This window comes from Pristiophorus japonicus, chromosome 10 (assembly GCF_044704955.1).
Source record: "Pristiophorus japonicus isolate sPriJap1 chromosome 10, sPriJap1.hap1, whole genome shotgun sequence".
Lineage (NCBI taxonomy): Eukaryota > Metazoa > Chordata > Chondrichthyes > Pristiophoridae > Pristiophorus > Pristiophorus japonicus.
The window spans coordinates 169,246,162-169,251,843 of record NC_091986.1 but is presented as its reverse complement, the minus strand read 5'-3'; the positions used below and the strand labels follow the sequence as shown (position 1 = coordinate 169,251,843).

The 5,682-nt window shown below is 49.4% G+C and overlaps 1 pseudogene; it reads left to right on the top strand.

The window, feature by feature from the left end:
• Window positions 1-4,134: 4,134 nt before the first annotated feature.
• Window positions 4,135-4,250, top strand: LOC139275395 (5S ribosomal RNA; annotated as a pseudogene).
• The last annotated feature ends 1,432 nt before the right edge of the window (window positions 4,251-5,682 follow it).

The following is a 5,682-nucleotide window of genomic DNA, read 5'->3' as shown; positions in this document are numbered from 1 at the left end:
AGCGATCTTCCAGAGAAACATGGAGAGCCTACTTAAGTCGGTACCACACACGGTGGTCTTTCAGGACGACATATTGGTCACAGGTTGGGACACCGCCGCGCACCTACAAAGCCTGGAGGAGGTCTTCCAGCGACTGGATCGCGTAGGGCTGCGGCTGATGAGCTTGAAATGCGTCTTCATTGCAACAGAAGTGGAGTTTTTGGGGAGAAAGATCGCGGTGGATGGCATTCGGCCCACAGATGCCAAGACAGAGGCTATCAGGAACGCACCCAGGCCACAGAATGTCACGGAGCTGCGGTCGTTCCTGGGACTCCTCAACTACTTTGGTAACTTCCTACCGGGGTTAAACACACTTTTAGAGCGCCTACATGTGTTATTGCGCAAAGGTGAGAATTGGGTATGAGGAAAAAAACCAAGTAATTGCTTTTGAGAAAGCCAGGAACATTTTATGCTCCAACAAGCTGCTTCTATTGTATAACCCGTGTAAGAGACTTGTGCTAGCATGTGTTGCGTCGTCGTACAGATTCGGGTGTGTATTACAACAAGCTAATGTTGCGGGGAAGTTGCAACTTGTCGCCTATGCTTCCAGGAGCTTGTCTAAGGCCGAGAGGGCCAACCGTATGATTGAGAACGAGGCATTAGCATGTGTGTTTGGGGTAAAGAAAATGCATCGGTACCTGCTTGGCCTCAAATTTGAGCTGGAAACCGAACACAAGCCCCTCACATCCCGGTTCACTGAAAACAAGGGGATAAATACTAATGCCTCAGCCCGCATACAAAGGCGGGCACTCGCGCTATCAGCATATAACTATACCATCTGCCACAGGCCAGGCACCGAGAACTGTGCGGATGCTCTCAGTCGGCTACCATTGCCCACCAGGGGGGCGGAAATGGCGCAGCCTGCAAACTTGTTGATGGTGGCGCAGCCCCCAGACTTGTTGATGGTCATGGAAGCATTTGAAAATGATAAATCACCTGTCACGGCCTGCCAGATTAGGACTTGGACTAGCTAATTTTAACAGCAGGAACACAGTTCCATGGGAAGCCTCTGTTTCCCACCTGCAGCCAGGCAGATTGAGAGGCCGCAGAGAGGAAGGAGGGAGAGATCACATGGGGGTCAGGGGGAGGCCAGAGCAGCACTGGGTGGATGAGGAGGGAGGTTCTAAGGAGGATCAGGAGCTGGGACCAGCACCGGGGGTCTGAGAAGGATCGGCGGCTGGGACCAGCACTGCCGGCGGCCAGAGAAGTGGAAGAGGGGTCGGAGGAGCAGAGCATGGGGTGGTGGGGAAGACATTTAGAGACCGCATGGATGAAGTACAACAATTGTACATTCCTGTCTGGCGTAAAAATAAAAAGGGAAAGGTGGCTCAACCGTGGCTATCTAGGGAAATCAGGGATAGTATTAAAGCCAAGGAAGTGGCATACAAATTGGCCAGAAATAGCAGCGAACCTGGGGACTGGGAGAAATTTAGAACTCAGCAGAGGAGGACAAAGGGTTTGATTAGGACAGGGAAAATGGAGTACGAGAAGAAGCTTGCAGGGAACATTAAGGCGGATTGCAAAAGTTTCTATAGGTATGTAAAGAGAAAAAGGTTGGTGAAGACAAACGTAGGTCCACTGCAGTCAGAATCAGGGGAAGTCATAACGGGGAACAAAGAAATGGCGGACCAATTGAACAAGTACTTTGGTTCGGTATTCACTAAGGAGGATACAAACAACCTTCCGGATACAAAAGGGGTCAGAGGGTCTAGTAAGGAGGGGGAACTGAGGGAAATCTTTATTAGTCGGGAAATTGTGTTGGGGAAATTGATGGGATTGAAGGCCGATAAATCCCCAGGGCCTGATGGATTGCATCCTAGAGTACTTAAGGAGGTGGCCTTGGAAATAGCGGATGCATTGACAGTCATTTTCCAACATTCCATTGACTCTGGATCAGTTCCTATGGAGTGGAGGGTAGCCAATGTAACCCCACTTTTTAAAAAAGGAGGGAGAGAGAAAACAGGGAATTATAGACCGGTCAGCCTGACCTCAGTAGTGGGTAAAATGATGGAATCAATTATTAAGGATGTCATAGCAGTGCATCTGGAAAATGGTGACATGATAGGTCCAAGTCAGCATGGATTTGTGAAAGGGAAATCATGCTTGACAAATCTTCTGGAATTTTTTGAGGATGTTTCCAATAAAGTGGACAAAGGAGAACCAGTTGATGTGGTATATTTGGACTTTCAGAAGGCTTTCGACAAGGTCCCACACAAGAGATTAATGTGCAAAGTTAAAGCACATGGGATTGGGGGTAGTGTGCTGATGTGGATTGAGAACTGGTTGTCAGACAGGAAGCAAAGAGTAGGAGTAAACGGGTACTTTTCAGAATGGCAGGCAGTGACTAGTGGAGTGCCGCAAGGTTCTGTGCTGGGGCCCCAGCTGTTTACATTGTACATTAATGATTTAGACGAGGGGATTAAATGCAGTATCTCCAAATTTGCAGATGATACTAAGTTGGGTGGCAGTGTGAGCTGCGAGGAGGATGCTATTAGGCTGCAGAGTGACTTGGATAGGTTAGGTGAGTGGGCAAATGCATGGCAGATGAAGTATAATGTGGATAAATGTGAGGTTATCCACTTTGGTGGTAAAAACAGAGAGACAGACTATTATCTGAATGGTGACAGATTAGGAAAAGGGAAGGTGCAACGAGACCTGGGTGTCATGGTACATCAGTCATTGAAGGTTGGCATGCAGGTACAGCAGGCGGTTAAGAAAGCAAATGGCATGTTGGCCTTCATAGCGAGGGGATTTGAATACAGGGGCAGGGAGGTGTTGCTACAGTTGTACAGGGCCTTGGTGAGGCCACACCTGGAGTATTGTGTACAGTTTTGGTCTCCTAACTTGAGGAAGGACATTCTTGCTATTGAGGGAGTGCAGCGAAGGTTCACCAGACTGATTCCCGGGATGGCGGGACTGACCTATCAAGAAAGATTGGATCAACTGGGCTTGTATTCACTGGAGTTCAGAAGAATGAGAGGGGATCTCATAGAAACGTTTAAAATTCTGACGGGTTTAGACAGGTTAGATGCAGAAAGAATGTTCCCAATGTTGGGGAAGTCCAGAACCAGGGGTCACAGTCTGAGGATAAGGGGTAAGCCATTTAGGACCGAGATGAGGAGAAACTTCTTCACCCAGAGAGTGGTGAACCTGTGGAATTCTCTACCACAGAAAGTAGTTGAGGCCAATTCACTAAATATATTCAAAAGGGAGTTAGATGAAGTCCTTACTACTCGGGGGATCAAGGGGTATGGCGAGAAAGCAGGAAGGGGGTACTGAAGTTTCATGTTCAGCCATGAACTCATTGAATGGCGGTGCAGGCTAGAAGGGCCGAATGGCCTACTCCTGCACCTATTTTCTATGTTTCTATGTTTCTAAATCGGAGGCCACTGTGGTGTGGGGGTGGGAGGGCTGAAATTAAAGGTATTGTGGGATGGGGGGTGGATCAGAGCTCTCGTGGGGAGGGATCACCGGTCTTGTGGGGGTCGGGGGGGGGAGATCGGCGGTAATCAGAGGCCTCGTGGGGTGGGGGAATCAGAGGCCTCGTTGGGGTGGGGGAATCAGAGGTGTCATGTATGTAACCACAATGTAACACCACTGTATTACTGTATACACTCAACCTAGATGCACACCTTGACCACAAGGGGTGAACTTCTGAGAGACACTCCTTACCTGATCACTCAGGTATAAAAAGGGAGGTCCCACGCAGGGTCACTGTCTTTGGAGTCCTGTGAATAAAGAGTTCAGTTCATAGAGTGACCTTGTCCCCAGAAGGTGCCTCGTGTGGTTTCATACTGTGGAGTAAGGACTTTACATTGGCGATGAGAAACGGGAATTCACGACCCACAAGAATGGCCACCGGTAGCACAGAGGAACGGTACTGTGTTTGGGGAAGACTGGGACGATTTTGTTGAGAGGCTTCAGCAAAGCTTTGTACAAAAGATTGGCTGGGGGATGCAGTGGCCAACAAGCGAAGGGCTCATCTCTTGACCAGCTGCGGACCAAAGACTTACGCGCTCATGAAGGACTTACTAGCACCTGAAACGCCGGCGGACAAAACCTTTGAAGAACTTAGCAAATTGATTGGGGAGCACCTCAAACTACACTAGTCTGACAACGCCCGATCTCATTTGATCTCAGAAGCTAAGCAGAGTCAGGCCTGGTTAATACTTGGATGGGAGACCACCTGGGAATACCAGGTGCAGTCGGCTTAAAAAAAAAAGAAATATGGGGAGCGGGCGGGTAAGTAGAGCTGAGTCCACGGCCAGATTAGCCATGATCTTGTTGAATGGCGGAGCAGGCTCGAGGGGCTAGATGGCCTACTCCTGTTCCTAATTCTTATGTTCTTAAACTGGCAAGTAGCATACATATGGCCCGACACAGATTCTACACCCACCGACGTCATGAAGGACAGAGCATATCGGACTTCGTAGCGGACCTCTGGCATTTGGCCAGGCTCTGTAAGTTCACAGACGCCTGCAGGGGGGAGATGCTAAGGGACTTCTTTATCGAGGGCATCGGTCATGCGGGAATTTTCTGCAAATTAATTGGACCAAGGATTTGACCTTGGAAGCGGCGGCGTTGATGGCTCAAACTTTCATGGCGGGGGAGGAAGAGATGAAAATAATATACACGCGCAATTCTGCCTCTAACGTGGCGATGGATCAGGGAGTCAATATCATTAATGCGACTCAGAGCCCCGCAGGCAGGCAGGGGCAGTCCGAAGCAATAGACCCCAGAGCAGGACTTCAACAGAGACAATGGCAGGCTGAACGGACATTCACGCTATCACAGTGGACAATGCGGCCCTGGATGGCGCCATTGATACCCACTAATAGGGTACTTAAGAGCAGTCAAAGGGACAGTCAGCGTGGAATGCCTGGCTTCAGCCCTTTTGTTCCCAACAATGGAAACTTTACCTCATGCTGGAGGTGTGGGGGAAAACACTCAGCTAAATCTTGCAGATTTCAACAGTTTGTCTGCAGGAACTGCAATCTCAGTGGCCACTTAGCTCGAATGTGCAGGAAGCCTGCAACCAGACTAATATATGAGGCGGATGACCTTTGGGGCAAATCGATGGACGCCGAGGTGCAGCGGGTCCATGTGGCGAATATTCACAGTTCATACACCAAAACGCCACCAATGATGATGAGGGTTTTATTAAACAGTATCCCTGTACGCATGGAGCTGGACACTGGGGCCAACCAGTCATTCATGGGCGTTCAGCAATTTGAGAAGCTATGGCCACTTAAAGCCAGTAGACCCAAATTAGCACGTGTTGACACACAATTACGGACTTAGACGAAATAAATCATTCCGGTGCTAGGCAGTGCAATGTTGACTGTCACACACAATGGGTTAGTGAATCGGCTGTCGCTCTGGATTGTCCCGGGCAATGGTCCCGCACTGTTGGGGAGGAGCTGGTTCGCTGAGATGAACTGGAAATGGGGGGATGTTCACGCAATGTCATCTGTGGAGCGAAGTTCATGCTCACAAGTCCTACGCCAATTCAATTCACTATTCCAACCTGGCGTCGGGACTTTCAAAAGCACTAAAGTAGTGATACACATCACCCCGGACGCCAGGTCAGTGCACCACAAAGCCAGAGCAGTGCCGTATGTGATGCGGGAAAAGATCGAGAGC